Source organism: Pan troglodytes, chromosome 3 (assembly GCF_028858775.2).
Source record: "Pan troglodytes isolate AG18354 chromosome 3, NHGRI_mPanTro3-v2.0_pri, whole genome shotgun sequence".
Taxonomy (NCBI): domain Eukaryota; kingdom Metazoa; phylum Chordata; class Mammalia; order Primates; family Hominidae; genus Pan; species Pan troglodytes.
The window spans coordinates 15,314,255-15,327,465 of record NC_072401.2 but is presented as its reverse complement, the minus strand read 5'-3'; the positions used below and the strand labels follow the sequence as shown (position 1 = coordinate 15,327,465).

Sequence of the window (13,211 nt, the reverse complement as noted above, 5' to 3'; positions counted from 1 at the left end):
AAGGTAAATATCCTTAGCTTCACTATCAAATGTTGCTCAAATGTCAGCTTCTCAGGGAAGACTTCCCTGGTCTCTATTTCAAATTGCACCCCTGTATCTAGCATGTATTATTCCTATTCAATGACTTACTCTTCTGTAACCTTTATTATTCTATAACTTATAATTTACTTATTATTTGTTTTGTTTATTGTTTGTCTCCCTGACCAGTATGCAAGTACCATGAATGCAGAGCATTTGGTTTGTCTTGTTGTTTAGCACATAACTGGTATTCGATAAATATTTATTCCATAAATGAAAGACCCTGTCTGGCAAATAGTATGCACTGATGAAATATTAGCTATCACAAACAAGATGAAAATCATTTTACTAGTGTTTTGGCCTCCCATAAACACTTTCATGACATACCCAAACTCTACTCCTTAAAATGAGATGCTAACCTACTCTGAAAATCATTTGAGAGGACTAACCAAGCTAGAGTTCCTGGACCTCAATAATAGCTAGACAATTTTAGGATTTTTGACATGTATCAGACATCCCTCAAAACTAGTCAATGGATTTACCCTTTAGATGTGACTAAGGTAGAACATCTTTCTTGGCCTACCTTCTTTCATTTGTGAGATAAAAGACTGAGAAATAGAGCTATGAAAGCAAGAAGCCTGGAGCGAGTCACACAGACACTAGTAACATACTGGAAATCCTCCCGCTACCTCTTCATTTGCTCTTTTACAACTACCAAGTGACAGGTTAAACTCTGAGCATACAAGAGAGAAATGACAGTGTAGCTTATTATATGGCCCAGATAAGTTTTTTAAAAATGCTACTAACTGGCAGTTCTTTGAGGACTCACTTGAATAAAATAAAGCTGGTGTTTTATTAAGCTTACAGGAAGCCAAGTACTTCCCTACATTGTACCAAGTCTTCTCTCACTGTGGCCAGTATGAAGACATCTTGATATGTGTGGGTGCTGTGATTTGAACATGATGGAAACTTAGTTGCTACTGGAATAGTAGTAAGAGGAGTGGTCTTTAAGAAGTGATTAGGCCATGATGCCAGGGCCATGCTTTTGGGCTTCTCAGCCTCCAGAACTATAACCAAATAAACTTCTGTTCTTTATAAATTACCCAGTCTGTGGTATTGTGTTATAACAACAGAAAACAGACTAAGACAAAATTGGTACCAGGAGTGGGTTGTTGCTATAACAAAAATCTAAAACTGGATAATGGGCAGAGGCTAGAAAAAGCCTGTATTGCCATGAATGGAAAATTAAGGGTGATTCTGTTGAGGGTTCTGAAGAAGAGAAGAGCTTTAGGGAAAGTTTGAGTCTTCTTAGAGATTACTTAAGTGGTCATGACCAGAATGTTGGTAGAAATAGGGGCAGTAAAGGCCATTTTGTTGAGGTCTCATATGGGAAATGAGGTATTGGAAACTGGGATAAAAGCCATCCTTTTTACAAAGTAGGAAAGACCTTGGCAGAATTGTGTCTGTGACCTAGGACTTTATAGAATGTGGAACTTAAGAGTGATCAACTAGGATATCTGGTGGAAGAAATATCTAAGCAGCAAAGCGTTCAGGCTGCTGCGTGGCTATTTTTAACCACACAGTGAGATATGATAGTAAGTAAATTACTTAAAGGCAAAATTTATATTTAAAAGAGAAACATAATGGAAAGATTTGGAAAATTTGTAACCTGGCCATGTAAAGAGTGAAAAAAAATGTTCAGGAGAGAATACTAAGGATGTGGCCAAGTGAACATTTGCTAAAGGGATTTCTGTCGTTGGAAGAAAGCCAGGTGCTACTCATCAAGACAATGGGTGGAGGACCCAGAATTCATTACAAAAATTTTTGAGGCTGCCTTCTTATCACAGTCCTAGAGCTCTAGGAGGGTAGAATGGTTTCAGGGGATGAGTTTGGGGTGCCCTCCACAGATTCATTCCTAGGACTGCCTCAGAACTCTGCACTCTGCATTTCGGCACAGCACTTCTCAGCTGCCCAAGCCAGGGCTCAAGTGGCCCCTGGTGTGACTCAGGCTGCCACTCCCAGGGGAGTAGCATTCACACTCCCTCTTATATCATGTGGTATTTACTTGTCAGAGGGGTGGAGGTACTGCAGAGAGCCACTACTAGGGCATTGCCAGTGGAAACGTGGGTTTGGAGCGGCTGCAGATAGTCTCTAGTAGCGAAACATGTAGTGGAGTGGTGGAATTGGGGTCATTCCTGAGACTGCAGATCTGTAGAGCTACCAATGTGAAGTGCTAGTCTGGGAGAGCCTCAGGCATGAGACTCCAACCAGTAAGAGCAGCATAGGCAAACTGCGTAGGTCCCAACCCATGCTCAGGTGTGTTCAGGATTCAGGAGTCAAAGGAGATTATTCTCCAAATTTAAGACTTAATTTTGTTTTCCCCGTTGGGTTTTGGAGTTACTTGGAATGACCTACCCTTCTTTTCTTGCCGGTTTCTCCCTTTTGAAATGGGAATGTCTATCCTATCCCTATTCTACCCTTATATTTTGGAGGTAGATATCTTGCTTCATTTCACAGGCTCACAGCTGGAGGGAATTTGTGTCACAATGAATTGTGCCTTGAGCCTCACCCATATTTAATTTAGATGAGACTCTGAGCTTTGAACTTTTGAGTTGGCGCTAGACCGAGTTAAGACTTTGGGGGCTATTGGAATGAAATGAATATATTTTGCATGTGAGAGGAGGGGCATGAATTTTAGGGAACAAGGGCAGAATGCTATAATTTGAAAGCATCCACAAATGTTCATGTCTTGGAAACTTAGTTGTCATTGTAACAGTACTAAGAGGTAGGGTCTTTGAAAGGTGATTAGGCCATTAGGGCTCTGAAGAGATGATTGTCATTATCGTGGGAGTGGTTAGTTATTGGGGGAGTAAGTTCCTGATAAAAAGAGTGAGTTTGGTCCATCTCGCCTTCTCTGTCCCACTTCCCTTACACTTTGGGATGACTCTCAGCAGATGCCAGTGCCATGCTCTTGGACTTCCCAGCATCCAGAATTGCGAACCAAATAAACTTTCATCCTTCATTAATTATTCAGTCTTTTTTAATTATTATTATACTTTAAGTTTTAGGGTACATGTGCACAATATGCAGGTTAGTTACATATGTATACATGTGCCATGCTGGTGTGCTGCACCTATTAACTCATCATTTAGCATTAGGTATATCTCCTAATGCTACCCCTCCCCTCTCCCCCCACCCCACAACAGTCCCCAGAATGTGATGTTCCCCTTCCTGTGTCCATGTGTTCTCATTGATCAATTCCCACCTATGAGTGAGAACATGTGGTGTTTGGTTTTTTTGTCCTTGCGATAGTTTACTGAGAATGATGATTTCCAATTTCATCCATGTCCCTAAGAAGGACATGAACTCATCCTTTTTTATGGCTGCATAGTATTCCATGGTGTATATGTACCACATTTTCTTAATCCAGTCTATCGTTGTTGGACATTTAGGTTGGTTCCAAGTCTTTGCTATTGTGAATAGTGCCGCAATAAACATACGTGTGCATGTGTCTTTATAGCAGCATGATTTATAGTCCTTTGGGTATATACCCAGTAATGGGATGGCTGGGTCAAATGGTATTTCTAGTTCTAGATCCCTGAGGAATCGCCACACTGACTTCCACAAAGGTTGAACTAATTTACAGTCCCACCAACAGTGTAAAAGTGTTCCTATTTCTCCACATCCTCTCCAGCACCTGTTGTTTCCTGACTTTTTAATGATTGCCATTCTAACTGGTGTGAGATGGTATCTCATTGTGATTTTGATTTGCATTTCTCTGATGGCCAGTGATGATGAGCATTTTTTCATGTGTCTTTTGGCTGCATAAATGTCTTCTTTTGAGAAGTGTCTGTTCATGTCCTTCGCCCACTTTTTGATGGGGTTGTTTGTTTTTTTCTTGTAAATTTGTTTGAGTTCACTGTAGACTCTGGATATTAGCCCTTTGTCAGATGAGTAGGTTGCGAAAATTTTCTCCCATTTTGTAGGTTGCCTGTTCACTCTGATGGTAGTTTCTTTTGCTGTGCAGAAGCTCTTTAGTTTAATTAGATCCCATTTGTCAATTTTGGCTTTTGTTGCCATTGCTTTTGGTGTTTTAGACATGAAGTCCTTGCCCATGCCTATGTCCTGAATGGTAATGCCTAGGTTTTCTTCTAGGGTTTTTATGGTTTTTAGGTCTAACATTTAAGTCTTTAATCCATCTTGAATTAATTTTTGTATAAGGTGTAAGGAAGGGATCCAGTTTCAGCTTTCTCCATATGGCTAGCCAGTTTTCCCAGCACCATTTATTAAATAGGGAATCCTTTCCCCATTTCTTGTTTTTCTCAGGTTTGTCAAAGATCAGATAGTTGTAGATATGTGGCATTATTTCTGAGGGCTCTGTTCTGTTCCATTGATCTATATCTCTGTTTTGGTACCAGTACCATGCTGTTTTGGTTACTGTAGCCTTGTATTTTAGTTTGAAGTCAGGTAGCGTGATGCCTCCAGCTTTAAAAAAAAAAAAATTATTCAGTCTTTAATATTCTGTTATAGCAGCAGAAAATGACTAAGACAATGGGCTACAAGATCAAGGTTAAATATACCCTGATGGTGGCAGGAAACATTTTTATGTTTCCACTGTCAACCATCTGGGCTGGGAGATCCTTGGTCAGGAACCACAGAAGGGGTGGGTGGCTTACATGGACAATAGGTTTACTTTTGTATTCCCTTCTTGACCTGCACTTGAAGCACCTAGGTACCTATGAGGTCACTCTCAAGCAGTGGGAGATAGAGACAGACTCTGTCACTTGGGAGTAAATGACAGTGGTAATGGTAGCTCACACTAGTTGAGCACTCTACCACTATATACCAAGCAGTCTGATCAGTGATCTGAAGTGGTCTCATCAACTTCACAGCAAATTTAAAAGATCACTGGATGCTGTTGTTATTCCAGTTTTGCAGACAAGGCTCAGAAGAATCAAATGACTTTTCTCAGGTCACATATGCAATAAGTGAAGGTACTGGGATTTGAATTTGATGATTCTGACTCTATTAGTTTGCTAGAGATGCCATAACAAAATAGCACAGACTGGGTGGTTTAAGCACCAGAAATGTGTTTTCTCACAGTTCAGGAAGCTGGAAGTCCAAGATCAATGTGCCTGCAGGGCTGTTTTCCTCTGAGGCCTCTTGCAGATGGCAGCCCTCTTGCTGCCTTCACATAGCAGTCCCTCTGTCCTGCTCACCCTTGGTATTTGTATGTGTGTCCTAATCTCCTCCTCTTATAAAGACACCAGTCAGATTGGATTAGGGTCTACCCTAACAGCTTCATTTTAATTAAATTACTCCTTTAAAAGCTCCATCACCAAACACAGTCACATTCTGAGGTACTGGGGGTTAGGACTTTCTCATGGTTATCTCAGGTTACCATAACAAAATACATAAACCAGGTGGCTTAAGCAACAGAAATACATTTTCTCAGTTTTGGAGGCTGGGGGAAGTTGAAGATCAAGATTCCAACAGACTCGGGTTTGGTGAAGGCTCTTTTCCTGACTTGTAGACAGCTGACTTTTTGCTGTGTCCTCACATGGCAGAGGAAGAAATGAAGAAAGAGAGAAAGAGAAAAGATAAGGAGAGGTAAATTGGGGCCTCACCCTTAAGTCCTCAATTAACCTTAATTATCTCCTAAGGATGCTATCTCCAACTACAGTTATATCTGGGGTTAGGGTTTCAATATAAATTTGGAGGAACACGATTTAGCTCATAACAGACCACTCTTAGTCATTTTACAAGTTCAAATATTTAACCAAACCACTCTTAGCTCTTTTACAAGTTCGAATATTTAGAACCTGAAGATCCTTTATGTGTATTTTGCTTATGTTAACTCTCTGTTGGTAAAGCCTTTTAGGAGTCACATTCACATCTTGCCTTAGATATACACACAGAGGTGAAAGGGCCCTCTGTCCTAGGACCACAGCATAAAGGGGAAGTGGCACCCCCTGAGGCCAATGTAGTGAAGGCAGGATCATTAGTGAGCTTTTCTTGGGGAAAGCAACTCTTGGGCAAGTTGCTCAACCTCTTGGTCCCTGCCTTTCCTCATTGGTATACCAGGCATAAAAATCATACTCAACTCATAGGGATACTGTGAGAGAATATAACTTAGCATAATGCCTGGAACATACTTAGACATTTCTAAGGAAGTGACTTTTTTTTTTTTTGCCTTAGTTACTTCCTTTCAGTAAGAGTTCAAAATGTCATTAAACATCTTAGATAATCTCCTACAATAGAATTTTTCAAGATATAATTTCCATATCCTGAAGTCAAAAGATGCTTTTCTTAGAATGAGTTCTAGAATCAATTATGTTTGGAAGTACATTTACAGTTTCTCCCCCTTTGAAAATTAAATGTTCTGGGAAACTTTAGAACAAAAATCTTGTTGAACTTGGTATACCCACCATCTTCACTTAATAGTGGAATGCACTTTGGAAATGGCATCTTATATAATTTTCTAATTCTTTGTGTTTTTGGGGGTCTCTTTGTGTAGGTGGGGGGTCTCTTTAACTCATTTTCAAGTTTCCTCATCATATTATATATAATATATATTATATATACATTATACACATAATATATAATATATACATTATATACATAATATATAATATATACATTATACACATAATATATATTATATACATTATATACATAATATATATTATATACATTATATACATAATATATATTATATACATTATATACATAATATATATTATATACATTATATACATAATATATTATATACATAATATATAATATACATTATATACATAATATAATATATTATACATAATATATATTATATATACATAATATATATTATATATAATATGTATATATAATATATATAATATATATTATGTATATAATATATAATATAATATATACATAATATATAATATATAATATATTATGTATACATAATATATATAATATATATTATGTATATATAATATATAATATAATATATATAATATATATTATGTATATATAATATATAATATAATATATATAATATATATTATGTATATATAATATATAATATAATATATATAATATATATTATGTATATATAATATATAATATAATATATATAATATATATTATGTATATATAATATATAATATAATATATATAATATATATTATGTATATATAATATATAATATAATATATATAATATATATTATGTATATATAATATATAATATAATATATATAATATATATTATGTATATATAATATATAATATAATATATATTATATATATTATGTATATATAATATATAATATAATATATATAATATATATTATGTATATATAATATATAATATAATATATATAATATATATTATGTATATATAATATATAATATAATATATACATAATATACATTATATATATTATGTATACATAATATATATTATATATACATAATATATTATATAATATATATTATATATACATAATATATTATAATATATATATTATATACACATAATATATATTATAATATATATATTATATATACATAATATATATTATATATTATATACACATTATATATATTATAATATATATATTATATACACATAATATATATAATATATTATATACACATAATATATAATATATATACATAATATATAATATATTATAGGTACATAATATATAATATATATTATAGGTACATAATGTATAATATATATTATAGGTACATAATGTATAATATATATTATAGGTACATAATGTATAATATATATTATAGGTACATAATGTATAATATATATTATAGGTACATAATGTATAATATATATTATAGGTACATAATGTATAATATATATTATAGGTACATAATGTATAATATATTAAGTTTGTGTGTGTGTATGTCTTTTTATATCTACCATGACAGTGTACACATAGTGTACACAAATGTCACTCATCCAATTCATTGGAATCTGTATTCTATTTCACAGAGAATGAACTTCAGCCCAGCCTGGTAGGAAATTATCCTACTTTCAGGCAGGCAGCCTAATGTCATAGGCAGAACATTGGACCAAATATTTCTGTGCTTTACTTTCCTTATTTATAGCTTTAGTGTGACAAATTAGAGAGGCCCTGAGTTATTGTCTACTTTTAAATTCTATGTAATTCTGAATTAGTGGCACTAAATTTGGTGAAGTTTTATGATAAAAATAGGTAAAATAGAGAAAAGAGTCATAACCTTGTGAAAATAAGTGAAGACTAACCACATGAGAACAAAGGAAGGCTATTCAGAGCTTGCTACAGGAAGGGAGTCAGCTACCATCACATGCCAGACTCCAAGGCAGGCAGGGGAGTGTTAAGGATTCGTAGTGGAAAGAAGGGAAGGGCTCAGGTGTGCCCTGGGTGGAGGCTGTTGGCCTGGGAAATCTGAACATGGGCTAACTCAAAGCAGGGCATCCCATGCGATCAATTAGGGGTGAATATTTAGTTTTTGCTGGTTGGTCCTAAGCTGAAAGTGGGGACAACAATTAGGAAGCCTGGCAGTTATTAATAAAATCTTGGCCATCGTGGATTGACTGTGACAGGGGTTATTGTTTGGCTTCCTGGACAAATGACTAGAGATTACCAGTTACTGCTAACCTGACTTCTGTACATCTGATTATAGACAGCAGGCTGGCTTCCTGGGTTTGTTACTGTGGATGAGGGAATGGTTTTCTGGACAGGTTGCCAGTTGTGGGTCAGAGTTCTATGTTTATGTAGAGTTGGGCCATTGTCTGTTTGGATAGTCAGCCTCCTCTTATACTCACTAGCTCTTGGTTAAAGTTCCCCATATAACTCAATTCAAAAGTTCTCCAAGTCAAGGAAATGTGTCTTGTGTTTGTGCTTCTGGTAAATATGACAGTAGAGGAAACCATGGATCTTCCTGGAATTCTTTTCCTGTAGTTCATCATTGTCACAAATCATGTGCTGAATGTAATAGTTAGACTTTTATGATTCTGGGAAGGCATCTTCTTAAACTTCAAAAGAGTTGTGAGTTCCAGAAGAACCTAATGGGACTCCTGTGCACTCTCATGGCTCCTGAGGGGAACTGGAGGCTCCCCCATGGAGTGTTTAATTCCCTGTACTGATTACTCTCAGGATGTCAATGAAGACTGGACTAGATTTGACATACCATGTCTCAGCAATTTCAGAACAACTCTCAGGATCTCTATTTTATTTTATTTTTTAATAAAAAGGGAAAGAAGTTCTTGCCTAGGAGTCCATATGCCCTGACCTGTGGCCTGACCTAAGAAGGATTTAAAAAAGAAATGATTATTTAAAAAACCACACAAAGAAGAACATGTGGCAGAGACTGTAAGATACCCACAGAGCCTTATCTATCTACTCACTTAAGAGCAAACTTTTGTCAACTCCTATCCTGGTCAATTAATAGAGAGCCTTTGCCAGATTTTAGAAGTAGGGTCCCCTTCACTATTAGTGCAGTGAGTTTGGGGGTGGTGCCTGGCAATGAGTTTGGGGATAGTGTCTGGCATCTCCATACAGTAACTGTAGAGGATAAACCAGTCTAACTTGTCAGGCTGGCCAAATGGGGAGCAGCTGAAGGTGGTCTCAGAGGCTCTGACATCAGCTGGCTCCCAGGAACTGTGGACCTGAGTGTTTTGCTTTGTTTTCTAAACCACTATGGCTCCTCCTATGTGACTGCTCCCGGGGCTAGTCCTGCTGCCTTTTCCAGTTCAGCCTGCCTGATGGCTGGAGAAGAGTCAGTATCTTCAAGGCTTCAAAGCATCCTCATCCCAGAGCTCAGTCTGTCTGAGTAAAACTTAAAGCATACTTTTCCTTACCTTTTCCATTCCTGCTGGTTCAGTTCCCAATCCTTGGTTCAAAAGCCAGGTTGAATTACCTTTCTGGGAAAAGCTGTCAGACATGTGGGGATGATAAATAATAGCAACTCAAAGTATTAATACTTATAGCACATCATTAGGTGAGCAAGTCAAATATGAATGTGGGCCTACAGCATAGTCTTTTGTTTACTTTTTTTTTTTTGAGATGAAGTCTCCCTCTGTCAGTGGCACGATCTTGGCTCACTGCAACCTCCGCCTCCCAGGTTCAAGTGATTCTCCTGCCTCAGCCTCCCAAGTAGCTGGGACTACAGGCACCCCCCCACCACGCCCGGCTAATTTTTGTATTTTTAGTAGAGACCGTGTTTCACCATATTGTCCAGGCTGGTCTCGAACTCCTGACCTTGTGATCCACCTGCCTTGGCCTCCCAAAGTGCTGGGATTACAGGCGTGAGCCACCACGCCCGGCCTAAAACATAGTCTTAACTACTTAAAGCAAGTGAATAGAAAAATAGTGAAATTTGCATTGAAACAAAATGTCAGAAAGGCAATGTCCCAAAGTTAAACTGTGGTTGCCACAAGGAACTGGAATTGTAGGTTATGATTTTTCCTTATTTTTGATTTTCTGTGCTTTCTAATTTTTCTATTAAAAGCACATATAATTTTAAAATCAAATTTAAAACAATAGTTTAACCCAACACTGCTGTGATGTTTTAGTCTGAAGAAACACATATGTATTTGTGCTCAAAAGTCCTTCTGGAAGCAGATGGAAAAAAGGATCCCTAAAATGTGATTCAGACCCAGTTGTCACAGTTATCAGAAACAAGTGAAAAACTTAGACAATCTGTTGTTAGAGAGCCTTGAATTATTCTGGTAACTACTTCCATTCTCAGTTTACATTCTGGGCAAGACCTTTTTTTTCCCCTTGCTTTGAATGTTTTAGTGTTGGAGCAACCAAGAATTATAGTTGTTCTAACTCTTAATATATTTAATTTTCAAAACATGAAACTTCAAGTAGAAATTAAAGCCCTGAATATATTTGAAACTCACCGATGCCTCCTTTTTCACATGGGACAAATCCATTGCCTCTTGTATTTATGTTTATTGCATCTATAAATCGATTGGGAACAATAAAAACCCAGGAGCCTGAATGTCAGGAAGGAAAGGAGACTCAGTCACAGCTTGTTGGTAACTCTTTGATGTATATATTTGTTCCAAGTGTGGGACATTGGCATCTTTTTCTGTTTCTTCATGGAGGACAGTGTCTTCTCTAATAAGTGGATAATGGGTTTGGCAAGAGAGCGGGCCCATGTCTTCTCAGGGCAGAGTCACCACCTTATGTTCATGGTTCTTGTTTTTGTTGTCATTTGTTTCTCCTCCCTCCCTGGGCCACCCTTAGAGGTGTTAGAGATCAGGATACGTTATTCTGTATTCATCATCTATCTTTTTGTTCCCTACCTGTTTGTCCTTCCTCGGTCTCACAAGGACTCCCTCTGCATCCCCGGCTTCTCCCTCTAACAGCCACTGTAACTCTGTTTCGTACTCATCTGCCTGCTTGCCTGACTGACTTACTAGATTACAGGCACTTTGAGTCCAGGGATCATGCCATATTCAGCTGCTTTGTATTTTTTTTTTTTTTTTCCTGAGATGGAGTCTTGCTCTTGATGCCCAGGCTGGAGTGCAGTGGCTCAATCTCGGCTCACTGCAACCTCCTCCTCCCGGGTTCAAGCAATTCTCCTGCCTCAGCCTCCTGAGTAGCTGGGATTACAGGTGCATGCCACCACACCCAGTTAATTTTTGTATTTATAGTAGAGACGGGGTTTCACCATGTTGGCTAGGCTGCTCTCGAACTCCTGACCTCAAGTGATCCACCCACCTCGGTCTCTCAAAGTGCTGGAATTATAGGTGTGAGCCACCGTGCCCGGCCTCGGCTTTGTATTCTAAGCAACCAACATGGAGCCTAGAAGTAGGCTTCAGTACATTTTCTTAAATGAATAAAGTAGAATCAATAGAACTATGCTTCATGCACTGTTTTTAAGCACTTTGCCTCTGTGAGTTCATGCAGTACCCTGCAAGAGTTCTATTATTGTCCCTGCTTACTTGTATATGAGATGGAGGGCTCTGGTGACTGCAGACTTTCTGTCTCTAGAGCTGTGGCTGTTGAAAACTATGTCTCTTCTAATACCTCCCCAGTGGGCTTCCTGGGATGATGAGGGTGGGAATGGTCCCAGGCCCATGGAGAGAGGGCAATATTTAAGCACACTCAAAGGTCTATATAGAGATCGTCCCCCTGCTAACCCCTGCCCAGACTACCCCTCATGGCTCAAACTGTAATGCATAGGGGTGCTTCTTATCTGTCCAGACTCTTGGCCATCTGGTTCACCAGGCTGGGCTATCTGCACACCTTGTGATTGGGCTTGTGCAAGTAGGATGCTGGCATTCCAAGCCTTCTTCAGGCTGTTGTCAGGAACACTGCTGCTTATTTTCCACTCTTATTCTCTCTCCGTATTCTCTTCCCATGTTTACTTGGCTACCCTTGGGCCCTCTTGACTTTGTTTTCAGCTCTAGCTCCTGCAACCTTTTCAATTTTTGCAGCAGTGCTTGACTTCCCTGGGTGAGCCTCACTTCATACAGCCAGCACTCTGCCTGGGTTCTTCTGCCCCTGGCAGCTTCTGGCAAGTCTCCTGCTTGACCAAATGCCAACTCAAGTCTCAATTTCCAGTGTGACACAGCCTCTACAGCAAGGGTGGGATTCCCCCAGAATTTATTACATAGCTCTGCAGAGAAGTTGTATGATGAGTTACACATCTTTAGTTCCAGAGTAGAAGTGGGAGAGGGTGGTTATCAAATTAAGGCTTATCTCCCCAGCCTAACCTGCCAGCATTCTTTGTGGTTTCCCCCAAAACTTCCATTTGCCCTTATTTCTGGGTTATTGCACAACCCCTTCCCATGCCTGGGAAACTTTCTCAACCCCACTCTCCACCCTTTAACTTGACTCCTGCTCCTCCTGTGAGCCTCGGTTTTGATGCTCCTTCCCTTAAGAAGAAGCCTGTGCTGCTTACATCCCCTGAGCCCTGGAGGCCTGGATCACGCAGCTGCCTTTGGATCATGTAGGTGCCTTTTCTTTTTTCTCCTTTGTCACCATGTAAATCTTCATCATCATCATAGTAGCCACTGTTCACAGAATGCTTCATTTATGCAGGCACATTTCTAAGAGCTGTACACGGATTAGCTCAATTGATCCTCCACAACCACCCGGAGACAGGTACTATTTTTATCTCTGTTTTACAGACGAGGACATCTAGCACAAGGAAGTTACAGAACTTGTCTAAGGCTGCACAGAT

At 38.2% G+C, this 13,211-nt stretch overlaps 1 long non-coding RNA gene across 4 annotated transcripts in view; it reads left to right on the top strand.

The window, feature by feature from the left end:
- The window catches only part of LOC107974202 (uncharacterized), a 386,436-nt gene that overhangs the window by 20,243 nt on the left and 352,982 nt on the right, over positions 1 to 13,211 (top strand). The window lies entirely within an intron of this gene.